The following is a 21,986-nucleotide window of genomic DNA, read 5'->3' as shown; positions in this document are numbered from 1 at the left end:
TCATTTTTAATATTTTAATCAGTTGAGTTGTATAGTTTTAGTGTGATTTTATGTTTTTCGGGTTTTTGACGGAGAGTTGTTCAAAGTTGGTTGAAAGATAATATGATTAAATACCATGTTTTCCCAAAAATACAACCTACCCCGAAAGAAAGTCCTAGCTTGACTTTTACATGTATGACCAATATAAGCCCTACCCCAAAAATAAGCCCTAATTAAGACTCCGCCCATTCCAAGTTGCACTGGTAAAAATTAAGCTGGGGATTGATCTGGAGCTCTGTTATCGGCTGCAGAGGCCTTCAGGAAAGATGATATTACCCCCCAAAAATAAGACCTGGTGCCTTTTTTGGTGACAAAAAAAATATAAGACAGGGTCTTATTTTCAGGGAAACACGGGAAAGTAAATAAGTAAGTAAGTAAGTAAGTAAGTAAGTAAGTAAGTAAATGAATAAATGCCAATTGCATTTATTCCCATGGGCAGGACTTAACTATATATAGTTTTCTATCTCTCTCTCTCTGTATGCATATGTCCATCTAAAAACATATATAAACAGAAAGTTATATTAAATTTATCTATATAAATGCATCTATATTCAGGCACAACAAAAATAGAATTTTCTTTTTTGCTTTTTTTGCCTTTAATCTCTGTTGTGACTGCTATTATAAGAGTCTCTCAGTAGTATAATAACTTTAAGTTTTACCTAATATGCAGAGAATCAGTGGTTTAAAACCTAGCAGAGTTATTATTTTTAATTACTATTTTTTCCATGAGCTACCAAATTTGTAGCTCCCCTCCCCACACAGGTTCAACCACATAACTTGTTTCATTGTTTTTCGATCTCTTGAGATAGAAGGATTTCATGCCTGTTTCTAAACAGCCCAGATATTGGGTCAAAGGAAAATAACAGCTGTTTCAGCATTTCAGTAGTATACTGGTTAACTTATTATTACTTTTCTGAGTCCAGAGGGCAGAGCTCAGGCAAAGAAAAATAGTATCAGGAGTAATAATATCAGCAGATACGAAGCTCAAATTCTATTTGAGATTCTTCTATGGGCAGAATCTCTGATTTCAATTGAATCAGAAATACTCCTCCATGGGCACCCTTGCCTGTGATGTTCTGATGAGGTTAAGAGTTATACAGGCCATAGTGTATTCTACCAGATGGGTCACCTATGCCAGACAGTTCCTAGTGGAAAAGCCAGACTAAGTGTATCCATCAATTCATTTACTATGATGAGAATAACACAATAACAAGAGTACCAGAATTGAAAGGGAACTTGAAGTCTTCTAGTCCAACCCCCTGCCCAGGCAGGAAACCCTACACCACTTCAGACAAATGGATGTCCAATCTCTTCTTAAAAATTACCAGTGTTGGAGCATTCCCAACTTCTGGAGGCAAGTCGTTCCACTGATTAATTGTTCTGACTGTCAGAAAATTTCTCCTTAGTTCTAGGCTGGTTCTCCCCTTGATTAGTTTCCATCCATTGCTTCTTGTTCTGCCTTCAGGTACTTTGGAGAACAGGCTGACTCCTTCTTCTTTATGGCAGCCCCTTAGATTTTAGAACACTGCTATCATGTCATTCTAGTCCTTCTTTTCATTAGACTAGACATACCCAATTTCTACAACTGCTTTTGTATTTTAGCTTACAGTCCCCTAATTATCTTTGTTGCTCTTCTCTGCACTCTTTCTAGAGAAATCAGAAAGAAAATTCGATACCAGATTGGTTGTCACCCAGGTCAAGAAGGACCATGTCAAATGTTAGTGTTCCTGGAAATTGTTGAAAGTGGGCCATGGGACTCAAGTTACTAGAAGAACAACTACAGACAAGATAAAAGTATACTGTCATTATGACCTGCTATTATAAATTGGGACTAACAAATGGGGATACTTAAAATAAATGTTTGGACATTGGAAAAGATTTTTTTTTATTTTTTTTATTTTTTTTTAATTTTGTCACAACAGTATACATAAACATCGTCATAGTAAAAAAAAGAAAAACATATCATGAATATATATATATATACATATATATGTTTTCTGAGGTTTTCACGGGTGTTTGTATATAGGTCTTTGGTTGTTCGGGTTTTCTCCCGTGTAAAATTGGAAGTGTCTTGGCGACGTTTCGACGAAGTCTCATTTGTCATCTTCAGGCTTCAGCTTCGTGCTTCTGGGAGCAATGTGTGATCGCAGCTGTTTCTTCCTTTTAACTGCTAGTGGGGGTTTGAACTGATTGGGTGGGAGCTTGGCTGTGCTCTGATTGGATGGGGGGGGTTTTGTGCTCTGATTGTACACTGTTTTGTACACTGATCATGAAGCACGACCAAGGACCAGAAGCCAGACCGCAGCTGCAACATTAGCCATTTCAAACCCCTCCAATCCATACATGCAGCAGACTGACACCCACTATGAAGATGTAGCACGACCGCAAAGCCAAACAACAGCTATGCAGCTCACCAGCTCAAATCCCCCTGCAACACAGACTAAACTGAGCACAAACAAGCCCCCACCAACACAGGACACACCCCCAGCCAATCAGAGCACAAAACCCCCCCCATCCAATCAGAGCACAGCCAAGCTCCCACCGAATCAGTTCAAACCCCCACTAGCAGTTAAAAGGAAGAAACAGCTGCGATCACACATTGCTCCCAGAAGCACGAAGCTGAAGCCTGAAGATGACGAATGAAACTTCGTCGAAACGTCGCCAAGACACTTCCAATTTTACACGGGAGAAAACCCGAACAACCAAAGACATATATATATATATATATATATATATATATATATATATATATATAAGTAAAGGATATGCATAGCTATATTAATTAGATATAATAAAGGGAACAATAGGACAGGAATGGTAGGCACTTTTGTGCTCTTATGCACGCCCCTTTATTTATTTATTATATTTATTTATTTATTATTTATTATATTTATTATTTATTATATTTATTCAGACTCAAATAACACTGAACAATGATTAGCAGACCAAAGAAGATTCATTACTAGAAATAAAATATTTAGGGATGCAGAACTGGAAGAAATATAGAAGAATTGTGCAAATGGAAGACCCAAAACCCCTCCAATCCCCAATAGTAGAATAGTAGAAGAAACACAGATAACAATTGCTAATATAAAGGAAAAAGCTGGTATGAACTATAGAAATTATAACTTAGAAGAAGTAATAATACAGTTAGTACAAGTTAGCACTGAAACAACCTATGAACTGACCCCTGTCCATCCACAAGAAGAATTAAAAGAGAAAATTATGGCAAATGCCATTTCCAGAACTACCAGTAGAAAGCCAAAAACTACCAACATTGAAAGTAGTGCCCCCAACATACACGGGATCTATGATGAAGGATGTGAATAAGGCGCTTGCAAGGATTAAAATAACATCTATTGAACAGACCATAAGCTTGCCTACAATACAGCAATGGTGGTTATAGAAGAACCGAGTAGCGACATTAGAAAAATGTAAGAGAGCTAAACATTTGGCTGACCATGCGACCAGGCATACTACTAAAATATTTTTGCCATGTTCTGAGCCTCTATATGTCAGACAAATGTTATAACCACTATGCTACTGGAATACTGGGAATAATTAATTGCAACAGAGATTAAACAACTGCAGGATTGCAACCATTGATTCAAGTTAGCAATTATTGGGGTTGAAAATGCCCTAACCCTAATCCTAACCCTAACCCTCAACGCGCTGATACATCTGTGCCTTAGGATTGATGCCTGGTTGCAGATATAGACTGAGTTTGTTGCTATCTACTTGGGTCTGGGTCACAACAACGCTATCTTCAGCATGGAGTAGAGTAACAGGTAACAGTCAAATTCATAGTGGGCTGGGAGCAAATAGAAAATGTTGTCTGTTCCTATTCTTTAGAATTGTTGGTGGCTAGATTCAAATTGGGCCAATGTGATTGTGAAGATGTGCCCGTAAAATGCTGTACATGCTAATATAAAACAGATAGAAAGAATGGGGGAGAAGTATTCTTGGCATATGCTATACAACCCTACATTTTTTACAGCTGTTGGGCAAAATTTCAAGTAGAAAGTTATCTCCCTGGGTTAGATATCTGTTTGCAAACTCCCATTTTGTCTCTGAAGAGACAGAAAAATAATTATGTTTTGGGGCTGAGAAAATAATTTGGGATAGTTTTTAGTACTTTTCTTTCTTGCAAATTAAATGCACACGGGTTTATTTAAAATGCTGGATTAGGAAAAACACTTTCTAAAGAAGCTAATGGGATGTATGGGACATTTGGGAATCCTGAATTTTGCTGATAGTGCTGCTTAGCTGTGCAGTGTTATGGGTTCAAAGATGAAAGAATGCTTTGGGGAGTGTAGGCATACAGCTGCAGCCCCAAATATTTCATTTTGTACTGTTGCATAATCCTGGGAAAAGTCATAGAGGCATTCAGAAGTTGCCAAAAGCTGCCATGTTTACCTGCCTGGATGTTCCCAGACTGTTTGCCTGGGAATTCAAAGCATAGTGCAGCCCTCATATATAATGACTGAGATCATACCCTGAGCTGTGCCCCTATTTTTTTACCTATGATTTATTAAATAAGACACAATTGGCTTTGCTTGCATGACATGCCAATTGATAGAACTATGTTTTATAATGTAAAATTATGCATTACTTTTAAGTATTACTTTTACATAAATATTTTACATATTTTTATATATTCCTTTTATTACGTATTATTTATTATGTATTATTCTTCTCATCCTTCCAATTACCTATCTCCTCCCACTTATGACTATAACCATGTTGCTTGTATTTTTACGATTTATATTGTTTTGTTTCCTAGTATAATTTGACTGCTTATTAGAATAGAATAGAATAGAATAGAATTTTTATTGGCCAAGTGTGGTTGGACACACAAGGAATTTGTCTTGGTGCATATGCTCTCAGTGTACATAAAAGAAAAGATACGTTCATCAAGGTACAACATTTACAACACAATTGATGGTCAATATATCAATATCAATCAATATAAATCATAAGGATTGCCAGCAACAAGTTATAGTCATACAGACATAAGTGGAAAGAGATTGGTGGTGGGAACTATGAAACGATTAATAGTAGTGCAGATTCAGTAAATATTAGTAACCTACGACTATACTACGACTAGTGCTGTATCTTATGATTCTTGATGAATGTATTTTTCTTTTCTTTTCTGCACACTGAGAGCATATGCACCAAAGACAAATTCCCTGTATGTCCAATCACACTTGGCCAATAAAGAATTCTGTTCTGTTCTGTTCTATAACCAGAGTGCCTGGTTTTATCTCACTTGCTAAATGAAAAACAATAAAACCACTTGATGCAGATACTGAGAACTATCCACAAAAGACAGGGATAAAGACATAAGTGGGTCATGGGAACCAGAATGAAACATTTCTTACAGAATTGTAGTTAGGTAGAGAAAAACCAAACCAAACCATGAAGCTATCTAGCCAAATTCTGGCCTAGAAATCAGTCACAGGAAAATAGCTGGAAAACTAAAGAACTCAAGAAGTACAGACAGCGTTGTAATGTTGCCAATATATTTTGATGATCTTTGTGTAGTATGGAAGCCAGGATGATTATTGAATGAGTAGGGTTTTTCCCCCTGACAGTTCTGCTGTTGGGCAGATGCAGTAGAAGAATCCCTTTTCCTTGTTTGAACTAGGATTGCTGCTGCTCACCTCCAAAGTATATTCAGCATATTTAGGCCATATTTTCTCTCTTGGACCAAGTACCATTGACAAAATATCAATGGAGAAGCAGTGATTTCCTTTCGGGCATGGTCACCGACTTTTCTTATCCTAGCCAAGACTTTCCCACCCTGCCATATGAGGTCCACCTCTTTATTTTTCTACCCATTTTCTCTCCTGCTCCATTTTGTTAACCCATTGTTCTCAAAAATAGGGATTCAACGACCTAGTTTCTGCCCAGTTGATCAACGTTCTGTAATATGTCTGATCTGCCAAAAAAGAAGCAGCAGACTTTACATGGGTTCATTCTTCTAAAGACAAAAACTTATAAGATGGCAGTGGCGAGTTCTACCTTTAAAGAAGTTTCCCAGTGAGTGAGAGGAATGTGAATGCTGCCTTCAAGCCGAAGCTTGCTGTGACATATAACAATAGCTACAGCAATAGCAATAGCACTAAGAGTTATATGCTGCCTCTGAGGGATTTACATCAGTCTCTGAGTGGTTTTCAAATGTCAGCATATTGCTCCTAGCAAACTAGGCCCTGATTGGAAGGATGGAAGGTTGAGTCAGCCTTGAGCTTTGTCAAGATCGAACTCCAGGCTGTGGGAAGAGTTGGCCTGCATTCTAACCACTGTGCCACCAGGGCTCCACATAAATGCAAAGATAACTACCCTATAATTATTGCTCTTGTATAGAAACATAGAGAGATCAAGCCAGTCAGTGTAACTGTTTACTCAACTTCTCTGATAGCCCTACCAAAGTATTTAAACAAAGTGTGATGATGCTCCTAGCCTTAGAATCCAGCCTCTTTGTGAATTAATTATTTTAATACTAATGATCTACAGCAATCATTTGTAAATTGATATCCTCCATGTTTGTTAAATCGAAGGTCACAAAAACCTGGGGGCTTCAGATTGGGGAAGAGTATTCTGTAGAAATTATAGTGAGTGAGTTTTTAGCTACCAGTAATAGATAACATTTTATAGCTTAAATGATGCTTTGCTGGGCATTTCTGATTCACAGCTCACTTCCTTCTCTTCTGCTATCTTGGAAAAACAGTAGAGAACCTTATTCTGGTTATATCTATATCACTAAAATGTGAGAAACAAAGACCTAACCATCCTCCTTACTTCTTTTCTCCTCTTCAACCAAAAGTGCTTCTCCTTTTATTCCTCCCCCCACTTTTTTTTTTTAACCTTCACTTCTTCCTGTCAATGCAGACCCATTTGCACATTAACAAAGTAAAAGAAAGGTTATAGTATCTTTAGATATTTCTTAACATAATATACATTCTGTAATTTATTCTTACATTATTATCAGTTAAACTTGCAGTATGAAACCTCTTCAGTGAAAGTGGTGGACCATAATCCTATTATGCTGGTGTAGTGCATGTGGTACATAGAAGTTCTTTCTTTCTTTCTTTCTTTCTTTCTTTCTTTCTTTCTTTCTTTCTTTCTTTCTTTCTTTCTTTCTTTCTTTCTTTCTTTCTTTCTTTCTTTCTTTCTTTCTTTCTTTCTTTCTTTCTAAAATAACTTTTATTAAACAAATTTTTTTATATTTATTATTTTTTATTTTAAAATTTCAAGTTCCCAGTCTATGGCTAAGAGAGAGGAACTGGCTCTAAGTCAGCCCTACCAAAGTAGCTCTCTCATTCATTCTGTGTGTCAGACTGTCTCAGTGTTTCTCATCTTTGGCAACTTTTACACATGTGGACTTCAACTCCCAGAGTTACCAAACCAGCATATGTTGGCTGGGAATTCCGGGAGGTGAAGTCTACAGCTTTTAAAGTAGTCAAGGTTGCTCTATCTTTAAAAACATGTGGTTTTTAAAAATAGAGAAAATCTCACTTGAATTTATGTAATTTAACACTGCTGTTTCCACTGATCCACTGTGGATCCACTGATCTAATCCAGAAGAACTAGCGCTTATTGAAAAAAGGCCTTATTAGTACTTTTGCAACATATTCCTTAACATTCTTTGTCTAACATTCTTTGTCTTGCATGCAATTAATTATTGTGATACTTAAGATTGAATATGTAGTACCCAATAGCATGAAACAGGCAAGTAAAAAAATGAAAGATCTTATCCATCCAAAGTTTTCTATCCTTAATACTAGCATTATTTACACTAAAGCCAGAGGAGTAGTCCATTACATAAAAATACCATGGATCTGTGATTTAAATTGGCACTTAGTGTTGCATATGTAGACGCCTCTAATGGGAAAACCTTTGATGGATGTATTTTTAGTAAGTGCTTAGTAGGTAAGTAAGTAAAATAAGTCAGCCGTTCAGTACATAGCACTATACTATCTTATTTCTATAATGAGAGATCAAGGGTCACAAACACATACTACCGTAAGAAGCAGGTTAATGTCAAGTTATTAAAATCCCTGCCTGCGATGAATTAAACAGTAGTTGCAACGTTACTTCTTTCTTTGTTACAACTCGGGGGTTTCATTCCCAAATCAATCTTTTTTAGGATTGGGTTGCAAGTTTAGAGTCAGCAGGATATCACCTTATCATGTGAAAAAGTCCTGAAGGTGGATTATTCCATTTGCGTTTACTATTATTACATTATTTACAATGTTTACATCCTATATTTCTCTGAAATAAAAGTCTATAGATGGTGTATATGAAATGGAGCTGCTGTCTCCTTAATTAACTGAGATAGGTAAGGCTGAGAGAGTATCTGCTCATATCACTCAGAAAGTTGAAGGGTTGGATAAGGAATATGAACCTTATAGTCTAACATTTTAACCACTACACTGAACTACACTGCATAAGGAAGCAACATTCTTACCGATATTAAGGCTGTCTAGGTTTTTTTCCTTTTTCAAAATTGCATTTTGAAAAGATCCTATTTTTTTATTACACTTTGAAAGCTTTCCCTCCCAAAACTAAAGTATTGTTTTGGTGTACAGCTAAATTTTTATGGTCAGCTATTCTCAGTAAATATTTTCACTTTACTTATTTTTTTAATGGAATAAATGCCCATTTTTTGACTTTTCCTTTTCTAAGAAAATCTTACATGAAAACAAAAAGCACTGTTTCCCTTTCAGAATAATCTAAGTATTAGATTTTTGTTAGTGCGCTAGAGGGTCTACCATATGGTTTTATCAAAGGGAAAAGGGCTATCCCATTCTTCAAGCGTAGCATAAGAACTGCTTGTCTGGATGACTGTACAAAGCAAGTCCAACCTTTCCAGTTATACTGGAAATTTTTTCTGAGCAAATATGTTAAAGAAGGATCTTCAAGGGCTTGGGAAAAATAGTACTAGGTGGATGATTTTGAAGAAAAAGAAGGATAAACTGAGGAAAAGGAGAATTAAAGGGATAAAGTAACGCAGTCTGGTTGAACTTTATTATTGAGAAGATTCATAATGTATAAAGGTTATATCTCCATATATGTTTATGTCAGATTTAGATTTATATACATATCAGTCTCATTTATCTGAGACAGGTGCACTGGCATAGCATTGAATGCACCAGGTGCATTGGGATTGAGAAATTATTTTATCAGGAGTTGGCAGTTAAGAATCCATTTTTTTCTTGTTAATACATTTAAACCAGCTCAATTAAACCCAACAACATAATAGAGACAACAAGACAGTCAGCTAGTCACTCATCTACATATATAAGATCTCATCAGGCAAACAATTAAAATGGCTACTTTGCTATTCAGACAAGAAAAGTTGGTAAACATCTGCCAATCTATAATGAAGATTGGTTAAGGGGAAAACATATGTGACTGCTCTAATAGAGAAATCAGTTGCTGAAGATGTAGAAATGTTTTTTGCTAAAGGTAAAGGTTCCCCCTCACATGCGTGCTAGCTATTTCCGGCTCTAGGGGGCAGTGCTCACCTCCGTTTCAAAGCTGAAGAGCCAGCGCTGTCTCTTGACGTCTCCATGGTCATGTGGCTGGCATGACTAAATGCCAAAGGCACACGGAGCACTGTTACCTTCCCACCAAAGTGGTCCCTATTTTTCCACTTGCATTTTTTATGTGCTTTCAAACTGCTAGGTTGGCAGAAGCTGGGACAAGTAATGGCAGCTCACCCTGTTATGTGGCACTAGGGATTCGAACCGCTGAACTTCTGATCGACAAGCTCAGCGTCTTAGCCATTGAATCACCATGTCCGATTTTTGCTAGAGTATAACAGTTGAACTCTTCTACCAGATTCCTCTTACATAATAAATTGTTGCAGGATATCTCTGTACAAGTCATAATGCTGAACAGCATGTTCAGAAGTTGAACAGAAAATAAAAATGGAACCATCAGATGTTTTCTCTTAAAATATCTTCATTGCCTTTTTACATGGCTTTGGTCCTACTGGCATTCTTATTGATTGGTTGGGGTGTAAATCTAGCAAGGAGATGGGCTGTTCCTTTTCCTCCAGGTGATCATCTAAACATCACCTGTGGCTCTCCAATTAATTAGGGGAGCAAGCTGAAGCCTCCTACACAGGGAAAGTCACTTATAATGTATCTATACTACAGCAATTTAAGAAATGGGATGATGAACTAGTGAAGCAGAAATAATATTAATTAGGGAAGCAGAATAACAAAATTAGGAGAAGCAATTTAGCAAGGTGAAGCATTCTTGAGGGACTATAGGAGACATTGTCTAATAGTCTAGGGCAATTCCTTAAACTATTATTCTTCAAATAACAAACTTCCTGGAATATGGATTCTCATTCATGCTTTAGAATGTGCAGGTAGAGTTCACTTTATGACTGGGCACTTTGTGATGGATCCCCCAAAAGCAGGGGTGCTATTCAGCAGGTTCTGACAGGTTCTGGAGAACCGGTAGTGGAAATTTTGAGTTGTTCAGAGAACCGGCAAATACCACCTCTGGCTGACCGAAGGAGTGGGGAGCGAATGCGGATTTTGCAGTATCCTTCCTCTGCCATGCCCACCAAGCCACACCCACCAAGCCACGCCCACAGAATCGGTAGTAAAAAAAAATTGAATTCCACCACTGCCCCAAAGGTATGGTATTTAAAACCTGGTTTCCTAGTTCTGATGGCTGCCTCCCACCACAGTAACTGCATTTTGGGCACTCAACAACTGAACTGCATTTATGGCTATTTGCAATGTCTTGTGATTGTCATTTACAATGTTTTTGTTGAAAACTGGCTTTTACTTCCATTTTTTTTTGACAAAAACGCCCCATAGCGAACCATGGGTTTGCTTAACAACTGCTGATTTTACTTAATGGCCACTACAAAAAAAATTGTAAAATCAGGTTTGGTCATATGATAACTGGTTTTATGAGCATCACAACTTATAACAGTGATGGGCAGGCTTCATTATGGTCGTAGGTCAAGGATTACCCTGTGTACTTTTTTTCCCCCAGATGTACCTGAGGAAATCCTTTTCAACTGTAGTGCAATTGAATATGCTGAGTCACATTACTTGGCATATTCAAGTATTCAAAGCACATTGGGTGTGATGGCTCAGTGATTAAAGACGTTGAGCTTGTCAGCTGGAGAACTACAGCTGACAAGAGCCAAGATCCAGTGGTGAAATTCAAATTTTTTTACTACTGCCTCTGTGGGTGTGGCTTGGTGGGCATGGCTTGGTGGGCGTGGCAGGGGAAGGATACTGCAAAATCCCCATTTCCTCCCCAGTTCAGGGGAAGGATATTTCACAATCTCCATTCCCACCCCACTCAGGGGCCAGCCAGAGGTGGGTTTGCCAGTTCTCTGAACTACTCAAAATTTCTGCTACCAGTTTTCCAGAACCTGTCAGAACCTGCTGGATTTCACCTCTGCCGAGATCTGAGCAATGGGGTAAGCTCCTGTTACTTGCCCCAGCTCCTGCCACCTACCAGCTTAAAAACATGCAAGTAGATTTTTCCTGAAGGCCATCACTCTGCTAAACAAATAATTCCCTCAACACTGTCAAACTATTCACTAAGTCTGCACTACTATTTATCTTCTCATCGTTCCCATCACCTATCTCTTTCCACTTATGACTGTATGACTGTAACTTTGTTGCTGGCAATCCTTATGATTTATATTGATATATTGACCATCATTTGTGTTGTAAATGTTGTATCTTGATGAACGTATCTTTTCTTTTATGTACACTGAGAGCATATGCAGTGGTGGGATTCAAATAATTTAACAACCGGTTCTCTGCCCTAATGATTTCTTCCAACAACCAGTTCACCAAACTGCTCAGAAAGTTAACAACCGGTTCTCCCGAAGTGGTGCGAACTGGCCGAATCCCACCACTGAGCATATGCACCAAGACAAATTCCTTGTGTGTCCAATCACACTTGGCCAATAAAAAAAAAAATTCTAAAAATTATATTCTAGATTAATAGGTACCACGTCAGTGAGAAAGTAACAGCATTCTGTGCAACTTTGGTGTATAGCCATGCTGGCTATATAACCATGGAAATTGTCTTTGGACAACGCTGGCTTCCTCAGCCAAGAAACGGAGATGCGCACCAAGTTGGACACAACTGACAGGGAAACCTTCACCTTTATTGCTACTTGGGAATCCTGGGATCATTAAAGGATACGTATTAGGGATGCTAATGATTTCTTACAGATTTTTTATCAAGAAGAAGATCGATACCAGTTTTGTGAAATCCACAAACAGAATCTTGTTCACACATATTGGTCACATTGTAAAAATCTGTAAAGACTGGGATATTTTAAAAAATGGATAGGTCATAAACTCTCCTCCCCAGGTCTGCTTGTAGCTGTACTGTTTGTTGTCAGCCTATCAGACATATTTAGTCACCTACCCACAATCCGCTTATAGTCTAAAGTTATATAGAATTTAATCACATATTTAGCACACATATTTATCATACCTATAACCTATTCTGTCTTCAGATTGAGCCATCTGCATGCACATCTGTCTTGCTATATGCATGCATTTAGGCAGAAGTGAAAGCTCCTAAATTGTCATCAGTAAAACCATCCGCCCCGTAATACAGCATCTGGAAGCCATCTGAATGTTCTGTCTTTGGAATTACATCTATGGCTTCTTTGATAAGATTGTGAAGTTTTCACTTTGCATATATTAATTTGCAGGATGTGGATTTTTTTGAGCAAAAACCAAATAGTATATTTATTGGGTAGCTGTCTAGCTAGGTAAGTAATATTGGTGTATCATACCCACTGAAAAATAGAATTGGTAATGTATATGAATAAGGCTACAACGCCAGGCACAAACTCTTAGAAGTTTAATGCTTGAACCCAAGACTGATCTAGAATTCTGGTGTAATTGTTGCTCGATGACCTCATCTATCCAACAGTCACTAAATAACCCCCGACAGATCTTACCTTTGGCTCTGGTAACACATGGCCATATAAAGTGAGGCAAAGACCACCATGTTGTGAGTACAAGGTCCTCTCAAGGAATATTAAATCAACTTTTTTGTCAGGAGAATATTGAATTGTCCTATCAAATTTTCATGGCATCACTAGCCCTTCCACATTGCCCAGACAAGCAGCAATAGGCGTGGCTTGGCCAATTATTGTTGGACAAGCCTCGGCATACCATTATTTTTCTCTAACATTTTTTTTGAAGGATAGATAGGAAAAATGGGAAGCAGATTGGGCTTCAGAATTCTCATAATACATGTGTTTGAGGATGAATTAGGTTAACTGTGTGAACGACTAGGTCTGTTTTTGTTTAAAGATGACTTCCCGGGAATTGTAATATCCTTCCTGTAAAAGACTACTTCAGCTTCAATTGCAATAATACAAGAGCAAACAATAGATTCAAACTTAATGTCAACCGCTTCAAACTTGATTGCAGAAAATATGACTTTTGTAACAGAGTTGTTAACGCTTGGAACTCACTACCTTACTCCATAGTCTCTACTCAAAACCCCAAAATCTTCAACCAAAAACTGTCTACTATTGACCTCACCCCATTCCTAAAAGGACTATAAGGGGCGAGCATAAGAGCACAAAAGTGCCTACCATTCCTGTCCTATTGTTCTCTTCATTATAGTATTATATGCATACTTTTACTTTTACTTTTACTTATATATACTTTTTTCTCTCATGATGGGTTATTGTTCATGTTGATGATTGTATATACTGTTGTGACAAAATAATAATAAAAAAGAATTAGGTGAGACAAAGGAACCCCTTTTTTGATATTGATTTGACATACTGTTCTCCACAATTGACCCCAGTATTGTGGGCAGAGTCCAGTGGTGAAATCCTCTGCGGATTGCCACCGGTTCGCTGCCCGCGCATGCGCGGTGCAGGCCAAAAGCACGCTGCATTTGCACATGCACAGTGTGTGCCAAAAGCATGCTGCGTGCGCACGCATGTGCGGTGCACACCAAATGCACTCTATGCATTCATGCACAGTGCATGCATGCACAGTGTGTGCCAAACACATGAAAAAAGGAGGCTTAACAAGGTAAGTAGAACAGCGGGGGGGGGGAACAACTATGCCACACACGGTTTAGATTCACTAAAAAGCAGGATTTCCTGCTTTTTAGCGAATATAAATCACGTGGCACAGCTGATCGTTGGAAATACCAATTCAGATGAACCGGTAGTTTTTATTACTACCAGTTTGCTTGAACCCATGCAAACTGGTAGCATTTTACCCTGGCATAGTCCCAGTATATTAGTAATCTTCATTTCCCCAGCCATGACCTTCAAATGATGTTCTGAAATTTCTTCTACACCATTTCATGTTTGGTCCATTATTCGAATACCGTTTGGAAGAAAAATTAGTCTATCTCCAGTTTTTAAGAAATCAATATAATAAGCACAGAAGAAAAACGAGTATTTTACCATGCCTCTGAAAGATTATACGTTGTTACCAATTAAACATTTCTGAATACACTTGAAATTTCATGTTGCATTTTTCCCCTCCAGCAATCAGAAAACCACATCACTGCAGGAGAATTAGTACTCCCAAGTGATTCTCCAAGCCAAATAATTTTATCAAAGTGGTGATGAATGGGACTATTAGCATCTTCAGTCTTGCTGGAAATGATAGGAACTTGTAGAAGAAAAAGGTTATTTTCTAATCACTCACTGAAATGCAGGCATCACATGAAATCATCCTTTAATAACGTGTATTCTGTTAAACATAAACTTAATCATCACTGGACTTATAAAATCACCATTATTATTCATCAACATTGGGAAGATGTGTTAGTAATGATCAAAGAGAATCCTTTAGAACAGGGGTCTTCAACCTTGGCAACTTTAAGACTTGTGGACTTCAGCTCCCAGAATTCCTCAGCTAGCTTTGCTGGCTGAGGGATTCTGGGAGTTCAAGTCCACAAGTCTTAAAGTTGCCGCCAAGGTTGGAGACCCCTGCTATATACAATTGACCTTTGGATGACTGTAATCCCCTTGGTCTTTGGAATTAGATAATATTGCAGCAAATATTTTGCATCATCATATATATCAGGATAGAAATGTAAAGCTTGATTCTATTTATTATCTTTTTCTATGTGGTTAGGGTCACATATGTATTAATGGGCTTAATTGGTACATTAAAATGGGATTAAATATAACTGGTCAGGATGCAATGAGGATTACTTATTGTTTTGGAAGATATAAGATTCCACTGTTATAATAGATAGACAAATAAATATAAAATATGAAAATGTGATTAAAAAATACTAGAATGTGCAGAAATGGATAAGCTAACACTTATAATTAAGGAAAAGAAAGAAACTGAATATTTTTTGACCTGGGACCTATTTTATTAATGGTTAGCTGACAAAAACAGGAGCTAGAAACAGGGAAATATATGGAAAGGATCAGTGATATAAGGAAGGTGTGTTAAATTGGTTAAGTAAACATTATTGTTATTATTATTAATATTATAATAAATAGTAATGTAAGGATGTAAACATTTATGTTGTAAACATTTTGATTATCATTTCTTAAAACTATTTGTACCCAGACAACACACTGTTTAATTGAAAATGGAGTTTTTATATGTTATAAAATAAAAAATTGAAAGAAAAAAAAAGAAAGATAAATATAAAATATAAGCTATTTTCTTAACAAAGAGAACAGGGTTAAATTAAACCCTAACTTTTATTTCACATCAATATTGTATCTTTAAAAAAAAGTTTAAATGACTTCATTAATTAACTTCAAGACAGATGGTAATCAATTAGTATTCTTTAATCAAGAATACACACACACACACATATACATTCTTGATTATATATGTATGTATATATATGCATGTTCTCCCCAAATACTTAATATAGTACTTAATTTAATGTCCTTATTTGTACTTAATGTACAGTATATTACACTGCATTATCATTGGTAAATCAACTAACTAAACTTTTTGGATTTGTGCAAGCCAATAAGCCACAAAATGCAGAAACTAGTTGTCATTGTAAACATGGAATTCCTCGAATTTTAACTGACCTTGAACACAGCCATGTTCTAGAATTTCACGTTTAATATGTAAAAGGTACATCATAAAATACATCAGAAGGATTTAGCATATTTCCCAACATTTTACCAATAATACAAGAGAACTTGTGATTTTTAGAACTTTTTCTTCTGTAGAACTTCTAAAATTTGAAAGTACATTAAAACGTAAACGTGCATTTAAATAGTACTCAGTTACCCCTCCCTCCCCCACTAAAATAGTGTAAGTGGCTTTAGTGATAGCTAATCTATGTATGTGTCAAAGCTTTGTACCAGATATGGTGATTAGACTCTTCCTGGTTAACATTCCCATGCACACTCAAGAAGCTTAGATAAGTAGACTTTTGGCAGAGAATTACAAAGTCATACAGAAAGAAGTGCAAAGTAATGCATTTAATAAAAAGAAATCAAATACTCAGGTACAGAAAGATAGATACTATACCTGTTTTAGGAATTGTAATTTGAAAAAAAAATACAAATTGAATATGTGTCAGTAGTGTGATATAATTGCAAAAATGCCAAGTGAAACATGTGTTCTTTCATTTGGCCTTGATCCAACCATGAGAACTGAATCTAGTTTCTGAGATCACTTTTTTTTTAAAGAGCCATTTCTTCTAGTGGTTAAAGGTATCAGCATATAAACTAGGAGACAGTGAGTTCTAGCCCTGTCTTAGGTTTGCAAGCCAACTGGTGACTTTAGGCCAGTCACTCTCTCTCAGGCCAACCCTCTCACAGGAAAAGGAGGAAGGAGCATTAGGTAGGCTCACAGCCTTGAATTACTTATAAAAAATGATAAAAGCAAGATAGAAATAAATCAATGAATAAATAAATACAGATTAACTGGAACAAGTTAAAGGAAAGGTAATGAAGTTTAGAGGACTAAGACATAAATCTTATGAAGAGACATTATAGGAATTCAGAATGTTTGATCTGGAGAGGAGAAGACTCTTGTGGAAATAGAATAGAATAGAATAAATGAGCTGGAAGGGACCTTGGAGGTCTTCTAGTCCAGCCCCTGCTCAAGCAGGAAAATCTATACTATTTCAGATAAGTAACTGTCTAGAATCTTCTTAAAAACATCCAGTGATGGAGCGCCTACGATTTCTGGAGGCAAGCTTATTCCACTGGTTAATTGTCCTCACTGTTGGGAAGTTTCTCCTTAATTCCATGTTGCTTCTCTTTTTGATGAGTTTCCATCCATTGTTTCTTGTCCTGCTAGCCCTCTGCAAGGACTTGAAATGATGTTATATAGAAGAAGGTCAAGTCCTGTTCTGTATGATGCAAGATCTAGAATATTTGTCTTCTGTGATAGAACACTAGATTCTGATTGAATGTTGGGGGGATGATTCCAACAGTAAGAGCCACTTGATAGAGGGTTGAATTACCTAGAGATAGCCTGTTTTGGATTTGTTCAAGGAGCTAGAAAAGATGGGGCCAATTTCAGCTTCCTTGAAAGAAAATACTGCCAGACGGAGAGCTATGTCTTTGATCTTCTTAAATCCAAGAGAAGATAATTTCACAAAACTTTGGTATTACATCGGAAGAAATAAATAGATCTACAATCTTGTTCCAGGACTCTATAAATTTATTTCAGAGGATCTCTTTTTCATTCTATAAAATCTTAGATGCTTCCAAAAGTGTTATCTTTTGCATTAGAATCGTGTGCTATTTATTTTTCATATTGCTTTCCAATGTTGGCAACAAATGGTTAATTATGAGGGCCAGCTATCAAATGGTTCTTCCAGTTAAGACACAGCCTTGACCTGGGAGACATTTCATTAACAGACACTGATTCTTCCCTGCCATAGCTCTTGCTCATCGGAAAGAGTCTTTGCCTGAAGATTTGATGATGCTTTGAGCCCTAAAAGAATTTGAGTTCTTGAGTGTCATTTGAATAACCTGCACGAAGAACTGTAGGAATTTAGCACCTATCCCTCTCCTAGAAAAATGAAATATTCTAGGAAATATTAAAAAAGCAGAATATTTCCCCTAAAAGTGAAATGGAAATCTTAAAACAGAAACTCAGCCCTAGCTCCCTGCCCCCAGCAGATACTTTGGTTATTTACAAGACAAAAAGCTGGGCCAGCTTATCTACAACACAAAAGACATGATAGGATTAGCCCTCACTCATTAGCCGGTTCACTACTAGTAAAAAAATGCTTTAAAAAAGAAAACAAAGGCTCTGGCAATTGTGTGGCAAAGCCCATAGTAAAAAAATGCCTAAAAAGTAAAAAAAAAAACCAAAAAAACCCGACAATCAGCTGAGCGATGCGTGATCATCGGAATTTTTTTTTAATTTTGAAAGCATTTTTAACTACTGATTCCAGAGACCCAGTAGTAAAAAAATGCTAAAGTAAAAAAAAAAAGTTCTGACGATTGCGCGTCGCTCAGCTGATCGTTGGAACTTTTTAAAATATATTTTTTACTACTGGTTCAGCGAACCAGTAGCATTTTTTACTTCTGGTTCAGGCGAACCGGCCTGAACCAGTAGCATTTTACCTCTGCTCTCTCCACTCCATGTGCTCTTTTCTGCCAGGACCCTAAAACCCCATGCGGCCCTATCCACCATTAAACCATCTTTCCAAGCAGTCTCCATGTTTCCAGTGTGTCTTTCTTCCCACTTGGAACTGAACCCAAATGGACATTTTTTCCAACAGAACAACAACCAAAGACCTCTAACAGCCGAAGAGTACTGTAGTCTAGTGGCTCAGGTACTGAACTATGAACAGAGAAATCTATGTTAAGCCCCTTCTCAATCAAAGAAACTCATTGTCACTATCTGTCAACCTGAGATACTTTACACAATTGTTATGGGGAAAAAAAATGGAATCTTCAATTCCTGGAAGAAAGTGGTATGTGTGTGTTTAAATCTAATTAACTAAGAAACAAATAACCCAATACCTCTCACACAAATTACAGTCAACTTTGGAGAATTGAGTCAGAATACTGTGCGGGGAAAAAATGAAGCAAGAATGAGATACTCTATTCACCTGCTAAATTTGGATGTTGTCTCTTTGCACAAATTGTTCTTAAAATATATCAGTTTTGTTTTCCATTGTTTCTTTTGGTTATATTTAATGTATGTTTACACTGCAATTAAGATTAATCCGGTATTTGGAACAGAAAGCAAGCGACATCAGAGGGAATAGCATTAAAGCATGGGATTTGCTACATCAGATCAATGTGGTACTTGCATCTAAGGTCGTGCTTCTAGCAAGAGGCAGAATGGCAGATTTCTTTGTGAGAAAGGAACAGATCACCAAAATTGCTGTCTTTGTGAGATGTTATCTTTTTATATCTCTTTATGTATCTCTTTTTATATCTCTTTATTTTCCAAAGCTCCAGAAGGCAAGCCAAGAAACAGTGGATGGAAACGAATCAAGGAGAGAAGCAACCTGGAATTAACAGTGAGGACAATTAACCAGTGGAACAGCTGGCCTTCAGAAGTTGTAGGTGGTTCATCAGTGGAGGTTTTAAAGAAAAGACTGGATAGCCACCTATCTGAAATGGTATAGGGTCTCCTACTTGAGCAGGGGGTTGGACTAGAGGACCTCCAAGGTCCCTTCCTGCTCTATTCTGATTGATTGATATGCAGAATTATTCAGTGCTGAATCTTAAATCAGAACAATGGGGAGGAAGGAAATGCCTTTGATGAAGAAGGCAAACAATTCTGGGTCCCAAAGAGTTTTATAATTCATTGTTTAAAAAGTACTTGATCTCACTGTTGTTATGCCAAAATGCTACTTTGTCTCTCTGTGTTAGTTTTTTGGAGGAAGTTTCAATGGGAAGTGTTAGCATCAGAAAGAAGTATGTAGTATTTTCTGTTCAGGTATGTTCTGCTCCATTCATTGCTCCTCCAGAGCATCGGCTACTTACCAGTCAAAGAGCATGGAGATGACTACTTACCAGTCAAAGAGCATGGACATTTGCTCTGCGCATGCGCAAGATGGCGCTGTTCTGAAGACTCGGCTCCGGCGAGGAAAAAGGCCCCTCCGATGCTGGCAATGTCCTGGCGGCCCGTCTAGCCGCTTGCTGCCCCCGGCCTGGGAGATCTCTTTTCGAGCAGCCATGGGAGAGGTCTCTGGACCTTCTCTGATACATGGCTGCCGAGAACGAGGCCGGGTAGGCTGGCGGTGGATTCGGAGGCCATGTTCTGAGGCACGGAGGTGGGGCGATGAGTCGGCGTTTTCTAGCCAGCCGTTTTTCGGCCGATTCGTTTCGCTGGCGGGCCTCTAGCCTTGGACTCGTCTTCCGGCCCTCTTCCGACCATCGACTTCGGACTTTGGGGGTTTCAGCCTCTGCAACTTGGATGAGAGCGGAGGTATTACATCTACCCTTACTACTGCCATCTGCCTCTTGTGCCACGGTTTGTTGGCTTTCTCCCTGCTGCCGGATTGTGGACTTGGCAGCCTTTCATATCCTCCAGCCTCTCGGAGAAGTTCAGCCTTTTATATGGGCCTGGCCTCTTGGGGATAAGGCTGAGAGACCTGGCCTCTGGGGTGGTTAGGATTTATTCCTGGCCATGTCTGGAGGGTTGTTGGAGGTTTGCGGGAGATGATGGAGGCATTCGGAGCGGTTCCCCTGTAACCAGTCTGTGGTTGTGACTGTGATAACATCATCCATGCCCCCTCGGCCTTTTGGGACTTCTATGGCGTTTTGGTCCTATTAGGACTTTTGGGGAGACAATGGGACTTATTTTGGGACAGAGGAAGACGGAGGAGGATGTGCCCAAGGACTGGAGTGCCATCTCCCCTCACCCCCGGTTCCAGGATGTTTGGACTATACACTCGACAGAATACCACCTAGACTGTCATTTGGTGCCTATCGCTGTTCCATTCTGCGTCCGTCCTCATTCTGGACTAGTACCATCTGCTACCACCTGCCATTCGGAGATGGAGCTTTTGTTTTTGCCGATTCTTAGTCTCAGCTGCTACGCACTATACTCATGAGGAACTCTTGCGCCTGCGAGGTGCCCCCCCCTCGCAGGAATGGCCCTCCTCACTACCGAGGGGCGGCCTCCTTGGCGGGTCTTGGGACCCACAGAGGTGGCATGCGAAAAGAAGAGCTTGTGGGGTTTTTAGAGAGGAACTTTTAAGGGGTGGGAGGGTAAGGGCGGGCAATGGGGGTAACCCGTCGGGTAAGGGGCCAGTCTCTGCACATGCTCGCGGCGGTCTTTCTTTATCAGGTTCGGAGGTTATGGGGGTGGAGGGTGTTCCTATTGATGAGGGTGGTTCTATTGACACGGTAAGTGGGAGAGGCAGATATGGCGGAAGCGAGGGTCATACCAAGTTTCGGGAGCGCGTGCTCGATGTCTGAAAGCGATCACGTGCTCCGACCCCTTGGACTTCTCCGTTCCCGGATGGTCAGGATCCTCAGAGCCCGGCCTTCGTTGATGTTGTGCAATGCTCGGTCCGTGGTGAACAAAGCCCCTTGTTTGTGATCTTATTCAGGGGGTTCCATGGACCTTATAGGCATTACGGAGACCTGGTTGGGCACGGAAGGGGTGTGCCTCGTGGAGATGTGCCCGCCGGGTTTCCGTGCATTCCATCAACCGAGGCCCAGGGTAGGGGTGGTGGGGTGGCGGTTGTGATTAGAGAGAGTCTAGAGCCGAGGGAGACCACTGTGCCTCAGATTGCCGGGTGCGAATCCTCTTGTGAGATGGGGTCATAGGTGTCAGATGGGTTTGCTGATCGCGTACCTGGCTCCTTGCTACGTGACAGCTGCCCTGCCCGAGCTCCTGGAGGTGCTGGCCGGGTGGTAGTTGAGACCCCAGACTTTTAGTCATGGGGACTTTAACTTGCCATCTTCCGCCCGTCATCGACAGCGGCTCGGGAGTTCACGGCTTCCATGACGGCCTTGGACCTGACCCAGGTAATTG

General features: G+C 38.9%; 1 long non-coding RNA gene across 1 annotated transcript in view; it reads left to right on the top strand.

The window, feature by feature from the left end:
• Nucleotides 1-20,434, top strand: part of LOC131188528 (uncharacterized) — a 30,898-nt gene extending 10,464 nt beyond the window's left edge. The window contains exon 3 of the long non-coding RNA XR_009152796.1: nucleotides 19,448-20,434. This is a non-coding gene — a long non-coding RNA (uncharacterized LOC131188528). The remainder of the gene's footprint in view (nucleotides 1-19,447) is intronic.
• The last annotated feature ends 1,552 nt before the right edge of the window (nucleotides 20,435-21,986 follow it).

The sequence above is a fragment of the Ahaetulla prasina genome, chromosome 1 (assembly GCF_028640845.1).
Source record: "Ahaetulla prasina isolate Xishuangbanna chromosome 1, ASM2864084v1, whole genome shotgun sequence".
NCBI lineage: Eukaryota > Metazoa > Chordata > Lepidosauria > Squamata > Colubridae > Ahaetulla > Ahaetulla prasina.
This window is presented reverse-complemented; position numbering and strand designations above follow the sequence as displayed.